Source organism: Schistocerca gregaria, chromosome 3 (assembly GCF_023897955.1).
Source record: "Schistocerca gregaria isolate iqSchGreg1 chromosome 3, iqSchGreg1.2, whole genome shotgun sequence".
Taxonomy (NCBI): domain Eukaryota; kingdom Metazoa; phylum Arthropoda; class Insecta; order Orthoptera; family Acrididae; genus Schistocerca; species Schistocerca gregaria.
The window spans coordinates 175,688,742-175,705,838 of record NC_064922.1 but is presented as its reverse complement, the minus strand read 5'-3'; the positions used below and the strand labels follow the sequence as shown (position 1 = coordinate 175,705,838).

At 45.9% G+C, this 17,097-nt stretch overlaps 1 pseudogene; it reads right to left on the bottom strand.

Annotated features, from left to right (window-relative positions):
- Positions 1–12,283: 12,283 nt before the first annotated feature.
- LOC126356513 (5S ribosomal RNA) lies at positions 12,284–12,401 on the bottom strand (annotated as a pseudogene).
- Positions 12,402–17,097: the final 4,696 nt, after the last annotated feature.

The window sequence follows — 17,097 nt, the reverse complement described above, 5'->3', positions numbered from 1 at the left end:
CGGGAAACAGTACGCACTGTGGAGCGACGCTGGACGGAACACGAGAGGTGGTTACGCCTAAGCTATCCAGAAAAATCAGCTGTGGCAGAACACGCCTTACAAAATGGACACCGAATTCTATTCGACGAAACATCTGTCGTTATGAAGACGGAGGAATTTTAGGATAGCGTCATAAAAGAAGCTACTGAAATATAAAACCTCTGAGAACACCGTGAACAAGGACGGCGGTTTGCAGCTCAGCACAGCCTGCGACCCGACTATCGCGATGTTTAAATTGGTGCGACGGAAGCAGAATGAAAACGTTACCATATATGGCGAGGAAGAGAGCACCAGTGACGTCACAGCCAGCAGTGCGGCTATGTAACGACGCGGCCACGGCGACACAGCAGTCAGTCTTGCCACTTGACAATGACCAGGGAGAGGTCAGTCGAAAGCTCGTGGGGCTTTAACCACCTGATGCGGCTGAAAGCCCGTGGAAATTTTATAAATTCATATCGCCGCGAAACCATGCATTCATACATAACTGACGACAGTTGCTATTAAGATGACTTAAAACGCCAACTCTCAATAATAAGAAACTCTCTTCTGAGAAAGAATATGTTAGCGTATATACACTCCTGGAAATGGAAAAAAGAACACATTGACACCGGTGTGTCAGACCCACCATACTTGCTCCGGACACTGCGAGAGGGCTGTACAAGCAATGATCACACGCACGGCACAGCGGACACACCAGGAACCGCGGTGTTGGCCGTCGAATGGCGCTAGCTGCGCAGCATTTGTGCACCGCCGCCGTCAGTGTCAGCCAGTTTGCCGTGGCATACGGAGCTCCATCGCAGTCTTTAACACTGGTAGCATGCCGCGACAGGGTGGACGTGAACTGTATGTGCAGTTGACGGACTTTGAGCGAGGGCGTATAGTGGGCATGCGGGAGGCCGGGTGGACGTACCGCCGAATTGCTCAACACGTGAGGCGTGAGGTCTCCACAGTACATCGATGTTGTCGCCAGTGGTCGGCGGAAGGTGCACGTGCCCGTCGACCTGGGACCGGACCGCAGCGACGCACGGATGCACGCCAAGACCGTAGGATCCTATGCAGTGCCGTAGGGGACCGCACCGCCACTTCCCAGCAAATTAGGGACACTATTGCTCCTGGGATATCGGCGAGGACCATTCGCAACCGTCTCCATGAAGCTGGGCTACGGTCCCGCACACCGTTAGGCCGTCTTCCGCTCACGCCCCAACATCGTGCAGCCCGCCTCCAGTGGTGTCGCGACAGGCGTGAATGGAGGGACGAATGGAGACGTGTCGTCTTCAGCGATGAGAGTCGCTTCTGCCTTGGTGCCAATGATGGTCGTATGCGTGTTTGGCGCAGTGCAGGTGAGCGCCACAATCAGGACTGCATACGACCGAGGCACACAGGGCCAACACCCGGCATCATGGTGTGGGGAGCGATCTCCTACACTGGCCGTACACCTCTGGTGATCGTCGAGGGGACACTGAATAGTGCACGGTACATCCAAACCGTCATCGAACCCATCGTTCTACCATTCCTAGACCGGCAAGGGAACTTGCTGTTCCAACAGGACAATGCACGTCCGCATGTATCCCGTGCCACCCAACGTGCTCTAGAAGGTGTAAGTCAACTACCCTGGCCAGCAAGATCTCCGGATCTGTCCCCCATTCAGCATGTTTGGGACTGGATGAAGCGTCATCTCACGCGGTCTGCACGTCCAGCACGAACGCTGGTCCAACTGAGGCGCCAGGTGGAAATGGCATGGCAAGCCGTTCCACAGGACTACATCCAGCATCTCTACGATCGTCTCCATGGGAGAATAGCAGCCTGCATTGCTGCGAAAGGTGGATATACACTGTACTAGTGCCGACATTGTGCATGCTCTGTTGCCTGTGTCTATGTGCCTGTGGTTCTGTCAGTGTGATCATGTGATGTATCTGACCCCAGGAATGTGTCAATAAAGTTTCCCCTTCCTGGGACAATGAATTCACGGTGTTCTTATTTCAATTTCCAGGAGTGAATGTCCACATCTCTTTCTAAACCAATGGACCAATTTCATCCAAACTTAGTACACTTACTGTCTGGAAAGAATCAAAGGTCTGGGAGTCAAAAAGAAGTACATCTACATCTACATGACTACTCTGCAATTCACATTTAAGTGCTTGGCAGAGGGTTCATCGAACCACAATCATACTATCTCTCTACTATTCCACTCCCGAACAGTGAGCGGGAAAAACGAACACCTAAACCTTTCTGTTCGAGCTCTGATTTCTCTTATTTTATTTTGATGATCATTCCTACCTATGTAGGTTGGGCTCAACAAAATATTTTCGCATTCGGAAGAGAAAGTTGGTGACTGAAATTTCGTAAGAAGGTCTCGCCGCGACGAAAAACGTCTATGCTGTAATGACTTCCATCCCAACTCGCTTACCATATCTGCCACACTCTCTCCCCTATAACGCGATAATACAAAACGAGCTGCCCTTTTTTGCACCCTTTCGATGTCCTCCGTCAATCCCACCTGGTAAGGATCCCACACCGCGCAGCAATATTCTAACAGAGGACGAACGAGTGTAGTGTAAGCTGTCTCTTTAGTGGACTTGTTGCATCTGCTAAGTGTCCTGCCAATGAAACGCAACCTTTGGCTCGCCTTCCCGACAATATTATCTATGTGGTCCTTCCAACTGAAGTTGTTCGTAATTTTAACACCCAGGTATTTAGTTGAATTGACAGCGTTGAGAATTGTACTATTTATCGAGTAATCGAATTCCAACGGATTTCTTTTGGAACTCATGTGGATCATCTCACACTTTTCGTTATTTAGCGTCAACTGCCACCTGACACACCATACAGCAATCTTTTCTAAATCGCTTTGCAGCTGATACTGGTCTTCGGATGACCTTACTAGACGGTAAATTACAGCATCATCTGCGAACAATCTAAGAGAACTGCTCAGATTGTCACCCAGGTCATTTATATAGATCAGGAACAGTAGAGATCCCAGGACGCTTCCCTGGGGAACACCTGATATCACTTCAGTTTTACTCGATGATTTGCCGTGTATTACTACGAACTGCGACCTTCCTGACAGGAAATCACGAATCCAGTCGCACAACTGAGACGATACCCCATAGCTCCGCAGCTTGATTAGAAGTCGCTTGTGAGGAACGGTGTCAAAAGCTTTCCGGAAATCTAGAAATACGGAATCAACTTGAGATCCCCTGTCGATAGCGGCCATTACTTCGTGCGAATAAAGAGCTAGCTGCGTTGCACAAGAGCGATGTTTTCTGAAGCCATGCTGATTACGTGTCAATAGATCGTTCCCTTCGAGGTGGTTCATAATGTTTGAATACAGTATATGCTCCAAAACCCTACTGCAAACCGACGTCAATGATATAGGTCTGTAGTTAAATGGATTACTCCTACTACCCTTCTTAAACACTGGTGCGACCTGCGCAATTTTCCAATCTGTAGGTACAGATCTATCGGTGAGCGAGCGGTTGTATATGAGTGCTAAGTAGGGAGCTATAGTATCAGCGTAATCTGAAAGGAACCTAATCGGTATACAATCTGGACCTGAAGACTTGCCCGTATTAAGCGATTTGAGTTGCTTCGCAACCCCTAAGGTATCTACTTCTATGAAACTCATGCTAGCAGATGTTCGTGTTTCAAATTCTGGAATATTCCATTCGTCTTCCCTGGTGAAGGAATTTCGGAAAACTGCGTTCAATAACTCCGCTTTAGCGGCACAGTCGTCGATAACAGTACCATCGGCACTGCGCAGCGAAGGTATTGACTGCGTCTTGCCGCTTGTGTATTTTACATACGACCAGAATTTCTTCGGATTTTCTACCAAATTTCGAGACAATGTTTCGTTGTGGAACCTATTAAAGGCATCTCGCATCGAAGTACGTGCCAAATTTCGCGCGTCTGTAAATTTTAGCCCATCTTCGGGATTTCGCGTTCTTCTGAACTTCGCATGCTTTTTCCGTTGCCTCTGCAACAGCGTTCGGACCTTTTTTGTGTACCACGGGGGATCCGTTCCATCTCTTACCAATTTATGAGGTATGAATCTCTCAATTGCTGCTGCTACTATATCTTTGAATTTGAGCCACATCTCGTCTACATTCGCATAGTCAGTTCGGAAGGAATGGAAATTGTCTTTTAGGAAGGCTTCTAGTGGCACTTTATCCGCTTTTTTAAATAAAATTATTTTGCGTTTGTTTCTGATGGGTTTGGAAGAAATGGTATTGAGCCTAGCTACAATGACCTTGTGATCACTAATCCCTGTATCAGTCATGATGCTCTCTATCAGCTCTGGATTGTTTGTGGCCAAGAGGTCAAGTGTGTTTTCGCAACCATTTACAATTCGCGTGGGTTCGTGGACTAACTGGTCGAAATAATTTTCGGAGAATGCATTTAGGACAATCTCGGAAGACGTTTTCTGCCTACCACCGGTTTTGAACAAGTATTTTTGCCAACATACCGAGGGTAGGTTGAAGTCCCCACCAACTATAACCGTATGAGTGGGGTATTTATTTGTTACGAGACTCAAACTTTCTCTGAACTGTTCCGCAACTGTATCATCGGAGTCTGGGGGTCGGTAGAAGGAGCCAATTATTAACTTAATTCGGCTGTTAAGTATAACCTCCACCCACACCAATTCGCACGGAGTATCTACTTCGACTTCACTACAAGATAAACCACTACTGACAGACACAAACACTCCACCACCAATTCTGCCTAATCTATCTTTCCTGAACACCGTCTGAGACTTCGTAAAAATTTCTGCAGAACTTATTTCAGGCTTTAGCCAGCTTTCTGTACCTATAACGATATCAGCTTCTGTGCTTTCTATTAGCGCTTGAAGCTCAGGGACTTTTCCAGCGCAACTACAACAATTTACAACTATAATTCCGACTGTTCCTTGATCCAAGCACGTCCTGTAATTGCCAAGCACCCTTTGACATTGCAGCCCATCCCGCACTTTCCCGAGGCCTTCTAACCTAAAAAACCGCCCAGTCCACGCCACACAGCCTCCGCTACCCGTGTAGCCGCCAGCTGAGTGTAGTGAACTCCTGACCTATTCAGCGGAACCCGAAACCCCACCACCCTATGGCGCAAGTCAAGGAATCTGCAGCCAATACGGTCGCAAAACCGTCTGAGCCTCTGATTCAGACCCTCCACCCGGCTCTGCACCAAAGGTCCGCAGTCGGTTCTGTCAACGATGCTGCAGATGGTGAGCTCTGCCTTCATCTCGTAAGCAAGACCGGCAGCCTTCACCAAATCAGATAGCCGCTGGAATCCAGAGAGAATTTCCTCAGATCCAAAGCGACACACGTCATTAGTGACGACATGTGCCACCACCTGCAGCTGGCTGCACCCTGTGCTCTTCATGGCATCCGGAAGGACCCTTTCCACATCAGGAATGACTCCTCCCGGAATGCACACGGAGTGCACACTGGATTTCTTCCCCTCCTTAGCCGCCGTATCCCTAAGGGGCCCCATTACGCGCCTAACATTGGAGCTCCCAACTACCAGTAAGCCCACCCTCTGCGATTGCCCGGACCTTGAAGGCTGAGAATGATCCTCTGAAACAGGGCAGGCAGCTGCATCTGGCTCAGCCAGAGACAGTGCCTGAAACCTGTTTGTCAGACGCGCCGGGGAGGCTTTCTGATCAGCCTCCGGGGACGCCTTTCGCTGCCTGCCACGCCTTGGAACGACCTCCCAATCAACCACAGGCGAGGGCTCAGCCCCACTGCGGGCAGCAACCGGGGCAACCACAGCGGCAGACCGATCTGGGGACAGACGGGACGAGGTTGACATCCCCGTGATGCCCGAGTCCGGCTCCCCACAGTGGTGCCCATTGGCAACAGCCTCAAGCTGCGCGACCGAAGTCAGCGCCGTTTGCAGCTGTGAGCGAAGGGATGCCAAGTCAGCCCTCATCCGAACACAGCAATCGCAGTCCCTGTCCATTCTAATCGATGTTTAACAACAGTTACTGAAACACGAGTCCGTGCCTAGATAACGCAAGCGGAACACGCAAAGAATGTATCAACTAACCTGTACAAATGCCTAACGACTGCGCTACAATCTGCTGAATTTACGATTACAGTAACTAAAACTCGAAATTGCACCTCCTATACGAAACTCACACGCAATTTAAATAAGAATCTACCAAGTAAACACTATAGCGCGATGCTACAACTGTTACATACTATAATACGCCCGAAATATATGAATTAAACAATGCAAGTACCCAAAAACACGCAAAGAAATTAATTAAACTATCTAACAAACAAGTAGGCTAGGGTTATACGACTTGCTGCTGCAGCTGTTTATCCAACGGCGGCAGGGAGCACACTGACTGTGACCAACCGACACTGGCTGTTCAAAACAAAAACAGAAGACAGACGACTACGCGAATTTGCACTATTCAGGTACTAAGGCGCGATGCTACAACCCTCAAATACTATAATACGCCCGAAATATATGAATTAAACAATGCAAGTACCCAAAAACACGCAAAGAAATTAATTAAACTATCTAACAAACAAGTAGGCTAGGGTTATACGACTTGCTGCTGCAGCTGCTTATCCAACGGCGGCAGGGAGCACACTGTACACAAGTACAGGCCACGATGCGTGAATTCGAAGATTTTGTTCATCCATATTTCAGGATGAGAGCTCTTACTAACTTGCAAAAATTTTTACACTTGACTTCAAACCATTATGAACGTTTTTCTCGCTGATAGCCTCTACAAAGGAAGGGAAAAAGTTTATCGCTTTCTACATTTTCTCTATTTATGCAGTAAAACTGCCGAATGAGGCATGGAGTTCTTATTTATTCACTATTATTAAGAGTATTCGCGACACATTTCGAAGACAGTGTCCACATACGCCACTGACTGTATCTTGCAAATTATATCATTGTACAACAAGTAGTCCTGGAGATACGATGTCAGAAATGTTGAACTGAGCGAAAACTAAATTGCAGGACAAATCCACTAGAAATGCAGGTAAACTATATGTACAAACATGTATGAAAAATGTTAAACATATGTGAAATATATGTGATCTGGGAAAAGATAAGGGTAAAAAGCTCCTCGAAACCCCTGGATCGGTTTCAAACAAACTTGGTACACACACTGCTTACTTACTGTCTGGAAAGAAATACTATGGGAGTAAGGACCAGCAATGTCCTGTTGGGGTGAGGTTGATAACATGGAGAGAGAAGGAGGAGGATGGGATGGACAGAGATACAGGAATGGGGAAATGGGCTGAAAGGAAAGAGGCGTTGGACAGAGATAGGGGAGAGGAGGGGGATCACAGAGAATTGAAAGAAAAGATGAGCAGAAAGAGAGAGAGAGAGAGTGGATGTTATTGACTGAGAGAGGGGAAAGGAGGAGGTGAACAAAGAGGGGAGGAATAATAGAGAGAGGGAGAGGGACAGAGGGGGAAGGAGCATATAGTCAGAGGTGGTAGAAGCAGATGGACAGAGGAAGGATAGAGAATGAGATAGATAGAGAAAGGGGGAAGGAAGAGATAGGGGAGGAGGAATGGGCAGGGAAAGGGAACAGGAAGAGATGGACAGAGGAAAAGGGGGTGGTCAGAGGGGAAGGAACAGATGGACAAAGAGAGAGGGAGAAGAAGATAGACCTAGCAGGGAGAGGAGGGGATACAAGAGGAGGAGAAGTTTGATATAGAGGGGGGAGAGGGACAGAGGATGAGGAGCAGATGAATAGAGAGAGGGGGAGGAGATGGAAGAGCGGGAGGAGGAGGAGAAGGAGGTAGACAGAGAAAGGAGGAAGCAGGAGACTTACTAATAGAAGGTTGTAATAAATACATACCCAGGCAATGCCAGGTACTCAGGTAGTTGAACATAAATTTATAGTGCTATGAAGTCGTTTATGAGAGTATTTGCGTGGATTATGGCTTGTACGGAAGTGTAATGTGGATGATAAACAGTACAAACCAGGAGAGAAGCTTTTGAAACGTGGTGTTACGGTATATGCTTAAGATTAGATGAGTACATCTGGTAACTGATGAAGAGATACTGTACTGAAACGGCGAGAGAAGAGTTTTATGTCAGGACTTGATTAAAAGTTTCGTGTGACACGTCCTGAAGCACTGAGCTATAGTTAATTCTGCAATTGAAAGAATTGTGGGTACTGTATTAACTAAACGAAATAATGTTTTGCCTTATTGCACATAACTTAATTCATTTTGTACGAAACAGTTTTCGTGTTGTTAGCCCATTTCCCAGTGCAAAACTGATTCGAAAGGTGGTACACAAGCAAAGAGACACATACGTCAACATTTTAAAGTATCTATTGTCGGCTTAAAGTTATCTCTGTTACCTATTTGACACAGCTATATTTGTACTGTACAATGTTATTACATTCATTAGGAATTTACTCTAACTATGAATAGACATATACTGAACTAGAGCTTTGTGTGTATTTGTGTGATTCTTTATGTATGAAGGCACCAAAGTATGTATTAGTTACTATCTAAAAGGCGTGAATAACTGAAATGAGTTTGCTTATTGAAAAGTAAAGGTGAGGTAATATGCACATCAGTTGTGTAATTTCTAGTGTTTGTTTTTAAATGAACTTATGAACGCCACTTTCATGATGGTACGTTCTTTATCCTTTGAAGTAAAGAAACAACTACCTGGCGTCTGTGGAACACAGAGAAACTGTTTGCATTTAAAATTTTGCTTATCCTGTTACAAAATTTACCCGTAAAAAGTAAACTGCAACAGAACAACACATGAGCAATAGATGTAGAAAGCCTACACATAAAGAGAAACGGCGAAAAGCTCGTCCAGTTAGAAATACTAGAAATTAAAAAATAACTGCATATTCTCACATTTGCTATTCAATGAACAGACTCAGTTCGATTATTCACACCTTTTAGATACTGTTGCAGCTTCTACATAGGAAGAGAACATCAGTGTCCTCATTCACAAATAGCTAATCACACAAATAGCCACATAGCTCTAGTCCATTGTACTTTACTCATAGTTACAGTGAACGCTATCCCAATCTATGTAGTAAGATTGTACAGTACAAATGTAACTGTGTCAAAAGTCATCAGAGATGACTCTTCTACTTTAAGTCGTGAATTGATAGATTAAGAAGCTGACGTATGTTTAGCTTCGCTTGACTGCCGTCTTTGGACTCAGTTATGTACTGGAACATGGGTTTACTATCCGAAAGCTACCTCATACAAAAATAATAAAGTTTTGTGAAACAAGGCGATATACAATACAATTATAATGATTCACCAAGGACACACAGTTAAAGGTCTAACACGATAGTACAAGTATCAAAGTTAGAAACTCTGTATATGTGTCGAGGCAATGTAACTCCTAATAAGCAAATTATCGAGACTATATTTATCCAGAATTTGAGATGGAGAGCAGTTAGCGAATTCCAACAAACTTTATTCATAATTTCAAACCTTCCCAAAACTTTTTCTCACTAGCGACTCCAGCAAAATAATGAAAGAAGAAAACTTTATCGCTTACTATATTTTTGGTGTTAAAGTAGTGAAGCTTCAGCGTCAAGTATGACATTTCAATATGTGACTTCTTTAGTACCAAGTATATTCGCAACACATTTTGGAACAGTATCCACATGTACCACTGAATGTACTTGCATAATTATATCATACTTCATAATACCCCACGTCACCAACATTGAGATGCGTGAAAAACTAGATTCTCCTAAAACGAAGCATAAAATAACCCAGACTATACTCACCCAGTGTTTGATGATGAGGACACAGCGACTTCCAACAAACTTTAACCATACGTTCAACCCTTTTCTAAAGTTTTTCATTAGTCTATGAGTGATTAATTAGGCTTTAGCATCTTCAAGTGTAAAAGTTTTACTTGCGTAAAGTCAGATATTTAAGACATTTATAGAGTAATTTCACATATGAAGATGTTTTGTACATGTGAGTTCGAGTCTTTAAGGATCTGTGTGCCGGGGAACTACAGATAAAGGCTAAGAAGACACAAAGGTATAAAATCAACAACAATAACATGGGCGTGACATCACATCCGATCCACAGATGTTACAAACGGACAAGTTTTCAAAACAAGGGTGATTATTCGTACACAAAGGAATATATCACAGACACAAGCGATTTATATTTAATTATTTGGCCTCTGTATAAAACAATTTACAATCATAGTTCACAGGGATAATTATTTAAACAAAACTAACATCCCAAACAAAATACAATAAAAAAACACAGAAAGATAATGAAGTATACATACGTCAAATAAATTAGATCTTAGTTTACATGAATAACTAAAACAACCTTAACGTCCATTATAGTCGAGACTACAACACTCCACACAGTGATCTCACTGACTTTGCATCGTAAACTCATATGATTATAGAACCTTAGCAATAAATATTGAATCTAACGGGATTTTGGTAGCAGACAAACAAAAATCAAACGCAAAAACTGCAGAATCAAATAAATAGTAGCATAAAAAACGAAAATGGCGCAAAATCAACACAGAAATCCTGAAAGAAATCGCACAACACAGGTAACGAAACTTCACGAGAAACAACGAATCGTCAAACCGACAACTAGATCTCACTTATGTACGTCAACAATCTCAGTACCTGGTGTTGCCCAGGCACATATTTATTCTGATCTATTAGTTCATCTCCTCCTTCCTCCTGTCTCTGTTTACCTCCTCCTCCATCCCTCTATCTATCCACCATCCCCCCTCCACTATTTCTCCTCCTCCAGGTGTCCACCTCGACCTCCCCACTCTCTCTGTCCATCTCTCCTTCCCCCTCTGTCCATCTCCTTCTCCCTCCATGTCATCACGCTCATCCCATCACCCCAAGAGGAGGCTGATGCCTCTTATCTCCATAGTACTTCTTTCTAGATCGTTAATAATAAGTGAATCAGAGTTGTTTGACAACCCAGGGGTTCAAAATCAGTTTTCTACATGTGTCTTTACCACCGTACGCACGTTTCAAACATATTTCACATATATTTTACATATTTCACACGTATTTGTACACGTATTTCACTTGTATCTCTAGCAAATTTCGCCCTACAATTTCATTTTCACGCAGCTCAATTGTTTATGACGTCGTACAGTAGTATAATACTGCAGCTACGTCCAGTCGTAGATGTGGCTACCATATGCGAAATGCGTTGTGAACAGAGTTTGTGGTAAGGAAGTAAGAAACTGAATCGTCATGCATGATGCCGCCGTTTCCCACGTGTCTCAGTATTTTATATCACGTCTCCTGAATCATGTGTCAGACAAGGACTGAATACTGTCTGCCCAATGTGTTGCGATGACAGTTAGTAGCAAAAAAGTAATAAATTAAAATGTCATACATGATGTGGTAGTTTGTGACGCATCTCAGTATTTGTTGGCATATCTCTTGAACTGTGAGTTGTACAACGATATATTTTTGTAGGTACAGCCATCGGCCGTTGTCGATACTGTCTGCAAAACGTGTTCCGAATAGAATTAGTAGCAACGAAGTAATAAATTTAAACTTCTTGCTTGACGTGGCAGTTTTTCACGCATCTTAGTGTTTATAACGTCATATTTCCTGAAATGTGTGTCTGTAGAGACATGTAGTTTTTGTAGGTACATTCAGCGGCATATGTAAATACTGTCTGCGAAATTTGTTGCGTGTACAGTTAGTAGCAAGGAAATAATAAATTAAAACGCCATGCTTCCTAGGACAGTTTTACTCATGGACAGCGAAAATGTACCAAGCGATAATCTCTTTGCCTTTCGTAATTTTGTGGGGATAGTTTCTTAAACGTTTAAAATTATGTGTGAAGTTTGTTGCAAATCACTAACTGCTCACATTCTCAAATGCTGGATGCCTAAAGAATGGGGGTATTCGAGCGTCATGGGCTAAACTACTTTTGTACGCCCGCCCTTACACGTTGGATCGGTAGGTGGTTCTTACCCCTACAGCAATTCTTTCCAGACAGTAAGTGATACATGTACCAAGTCTGGCTGAATACGGTCCAGTGGATTAGAAGGAGATATGGTACATACATACATATATTCGGAAGGCCCAATGGTACCGACCGGCCGCCGTGTCATCCTCAGCACACAGGCGTCACTGTATTCGGATGTGGAGACGCATGTGGTCAGCACACCGGCCTCCCGGTCGTATGTCAGTTTAGGAAACCGGAGCAGCTACTTCTCAATCAAGTAACTCCTCAGTTTGCCTCACAAGGGCTGAGTGCACCCCGATTGCCAACAGCTTTCGGCAGACCGGATGGTCACCCATCCAAGTGCTACCCCAACCCGACAGCGCTTAACTTCGGTGATCTGACGGGAACCGGTGTTACCACTGCGGCAAGGCCGTTGGCTCTAGCTTTTAACATGGGCTGGGGGTGGTCCTTGATGTAACAGGGACGCGAAAAAGTCTCACGCTAAAACGTGCGGGTGGTAGTCTTAGAGGAAGGCTGGCGACGTGGGTGTCCAGTCCGTCCCTTATCGTAGGGCCTTCTAGCTTAACACGGTTCTGCTCTCGGCTTCTGTCCTCTTTTCTCCCCTCGGAACTGCGTCTGCTTCACAGTGGGAAGGTACGACATGCATTTAGGCATTCTTGTGTTAGTCTGTGGTATTCCATTTGCTCACTCGTTACTTGTATTACTTTGGTTAATTTAATGTCACGATTTATTCGGAGCTATGTGACATACTATTGGATTTGCTTATCATGTCAGGGTTTTCATGAAAGGTGTTGAATTTGCCTGACACCTTACAACTCGAACCCTACCATCATTTCTTAACAACTGAAATCGGGGCTCATCTGACCAGGCCACGATTTTCCAGTCGCCTAGGGTCCAACCGATTGGTCACTGCAAGCGATGAGGTGCTGTTGGCAAAGGCACACGAGTCGGTCGTGTGCTGCCACAGACCATCAACGCCGAATTTCGCCGCACTATTGTGGTGTGCGTACTGTAAGACCTTCGGTACACACACCATCAGATTATTTGACTTGTCGCTCTAAAGAAGTAGGCGAGTGTCAGCAATATGTCTCGTGGTCTTACCGTGGCGTGTTTATCTTCTGCTGTTAGGTCAGGCGATCGAAATGCCACTCGCACGCTTAGAGTAGCAAATTGACGGTGACCAACTTTAAACAGAACTTGATTAATTTTCACACGCATTTCTTAAAATAATAAGAATCATAAATCTTACTTAACTTGATTCTGGAGGCTATTTACAATTGACAAGCTGAAGTTCCTTTGGTCTTGGAAAGTTAACCTTTTTCTCACATATCTCTGATACTTGACAAAGTGTCTATACATTTCTCTTTGTGGCTATGTACAGGAATATGTTAATCTTACTAGGCGCAGACTGAAACTTGGCTATAGACTAGTACAGACTAATGTAGACTGGTACAAACTAATGCAGACTGACTAATCGGAGGTCTGTACATTCGTTATAATACCTCGAGCGTTCAGGTACCACTGCGTGAGTGTGATCCGCGAGGAGAAAAAGTTCTACATTAGCAGCGATCTCATTGGCTGCGTTACATATTAATACGAGAATTGGCGGAAGCAGAATTTGGTCCGTCTCTAAGACAGCGCCATCTCGTAGTGCGGAGACGGACGAGTGCTGCGCCTGCGCTGTTGTGCTTAGCAGGGTGCGCTCTACTGAGAAAGTTGTGTACGCGCTGACTACGCGGAACTATGTACACAATAACTATCCTAGTGAGTAATGTCGTCGTGTGTCACACATTGATTTCTGTGGCTATTTCACGCAATGCTGCTTGTCTGTTAGCACTGACAACTCTACGCAACGCCGCCGCTCTCGGTCGTTAAGTGAAGGCATTTGGCCATGCTTTGTCCGTGGTGGGCGTCAATGGCGGAAATTTGGTGTTCTTGACACACTCTTGACCCTGTGGATCGCGGAATAATTTTCCCTAACGATTTCGGAAGTGGAACGTCCCATGCGTCTAGCTGAAACTATCATTCTGCTTTGAAAGTCTGTTGATTCCCTTCGTGTGGGCCTAATCACCCGAATCACCTGAGTGCAAATGGCAGCTACGCCAATACACTGCCCTTTTATGCCTTGTGTACGTGACACTACCGCCATCTGTAGACACTGATCAGCTGGAACCTTATGACCACCTACCTAAAAGCCGGTATGTCCACCTCTGGCACGGATAACAGTGACCACGATTCGTGGCATGGAAGCAATGAGGTCTTGGTAGGTCGCAGGAGGGAGGTGACACGACATCTGCACACAGGAGTCAGATAATTCCTGCAAATTCGGAGGAGGGAGGCGATGAGCTCTGACGGCAAGTTCACTCACATCCCAGATGTGTTCGATCAGGTTCACATCTGGCGAGCTGGGTAGCTAGCACTTCAATTGGAACTCACCACCGTGTTTCACGGACGACTCCATTACCCTTCTGGTCTAGTGACATGGCGCATTATCTTGCTGAAAAATTCCACTGCTGTCGGGAAACATGATCGTCATGAAAGGATGTATGTGGTCTGCAACCAGTGTGCAATACTTCTTGGCCGTCATGGTGCCTTGTTTGACCTCCACTGAATCAATGGATGCTCACGTGAATGTTCCCCAGAGCATAATCCGCCAGCTTGTCTTCGTATCGCAGTACAGGTGTCAAGGAGCTGTTCCCCTGGAAGACTAAGGAGCTGTTCCCTGGAAGACGACCTCTACAGTCGCAGGTTCTAATCCTGCCTAGGGCATGGGTGTGTGTGATGTTGTTAGGTTTAAGTAGTTCTAAGTTCTAGGGGACTGAAGACGACGGATTCGCTCACCTAACGGTATGATGAAGAAGGTATCGGGATTCGAAAGACCATGCTACGCTGTGCCACTGCACCAACGCCCAGTGCCGATGGTAACGTGCTGATTTCAGTCGTAGTTGCCGATGCTTTGGTATTAACAGTGGCGCATGCATGGGTCGTCGGCTGAAGAGGTCGTCGTTGGGAGTGTTCGGTGCACTGTATGTTCAGACACACTTATACACTGTCCAGCATTAAAGTATGATATGAAATTTTCACTCTACAGGGGAGCGTGCGCTGATATGAAACTTCCTGGCAGATTAAAGCTGTGTGCCCGACCGAGACTCGAACTCGGGACCTTTGCCTTTCGCGGGAAAGTGCTCTACCATCTGAGCTACCCAAGCACGACTCACGCCCCGTCCTCACAGCTTTACTTCTGCCAGTACCTCGTCTCCTACCTTCCAAACTTTACAGAAGCTCTGCTGCCGACCTTGCAGAACTAGCACTCCTGAAAGAAGGGATATGCGGAGACATGGCTTAGCCACAGCCTGGGGGATGTTTCTAGAATGGAGAGCTTCTGTAAAGTTTGGAAGGTAGGAGACGAGGTACTGGCAGAAATGGAGCTGTGAGGACGGGGAGTGAGTCGTGCTTGGGTGGCTCAGTTGGTAGAGTACCTTCCCGCGAAAGGCAAAGATCCCGAGTTCGAGTCTCGGTCCGGCACACAGTTTTAATCTACCACGAAGTTTCATTAAAGCCTGACGTCAGTAGTTCCGCCACAGTTTGCCGCCTGTCCTGTTTCACCAGTCTTCCCAGCCTACGGAGTCCGACACCTGTAATGAGGTGTGGCCGCCCAACTCCAGGACGTCTGGACGTGGTTTCTCTTTGGTGCCGCCACGTACTGAAGACACTCACCACAGAACTTCTGGAGCAGCCGATAAGTCGTACAATTTCCGTAACGCTCGTACCGAGTCTCTTGAGCATCACAATCTGCCCTCGATCAGACTCAGACAGATCCCACGCCTTCTACACACGGACACCACGCCCACTGACACAACGGCCAGGTGACGCTGCTATCGCCTGGACGCGTTTATGTCGATTGTAGGTCGGCGGTCACAGTGTTCTGGCCGATCAGTGTATGTAGCATCACTTCCGCCTCCTCAGTGCAGATCTTCCATAGCGCAAGTGGCTGTCCCGTGCGACGCTCCCTGCCGCTTCTGCCGTGCCAGCTCCCGCTGACCGAGTGGGCGCAGCTCCAGACAGAAGCGTGGCGCCGCCCCGCGCCGCCCACAGCAGGGCAGAGCAGGCACGTGTCGCGCGTCGCAGCGCTGACCAGGTCGCTTCTCTGGGCAGCGATCCAAACACACACACAGCGCGCCGCGCCGGGCCTCACTGCAAGCGCAGGTGACCAGCGCGGGCGGTACATCAACACTGCAAACAAACGAAGCAAAAGTGTTCACATTTCTGTACGAAAATATTCTTTGAATCGAATCCAAGATGTTCTGGAAGGTTAAGCAATTACTACATCTACATTTACGTGATTACTCTGCTATTCACAATAAAGTGCCTGGCAGACGGTTCGATGAACCACCTTCGTGCTGTCTCTCTACCGTCCCACTCACGAACGACACGCAGGAAAAACGAGCACTTAAGTTTTTTCCCGTGCGAGCCCTGATTTCTATTATTTTATCGTGATGATCATTTCTCCCTGTGTAGGTGGGTGCCAATAGAATGTTTTCGCAAACGGAGGACAAAACTGGTGATTGAAATTTCATGAGAAGATCCCGTCGCAGCGAAAAACGCCTTTGTTTTAATGATTGCCACTCCAATTCACGTATCAAGTCTGTGACGCTATCTCCCCTATTTCGCAATAATGCAAAACGGCCGGCCGGGGTGGCAGTGCGGTTCTAGGCGCTACAGTCTGGATCCGAGCGACCGCTGCGGTCGCAGGTTCGAATGCTGCCCTGGGCATCGATGTGTATGATGTCTTTAGGTTAGTTAGATTTAATTAGTTCTAAGTTCCAGGTGACTGATAACCTCAGAAGTTAAGTCGCATAGTGCTTAGAGCCATTTGAACAAAATTTTTTTATGCAAAACGAGCTGCCCTTCTTTGTACTTTTTCGATGTCATCCGTCAGTCCCACCTGATGCGGATCCCACACCACACAGCAGTACTCCAGAATAGGGCTGACAAGCGTGGTGTAAGCAGTGTCTTTAGTAGACCTGTTGCACGTTCTGAAGTGTTCTGCCAATGAATCGCAGTCTTTACTTTGCTCTACCCACAATATTATCTATGTCATCGTTCCAATTTA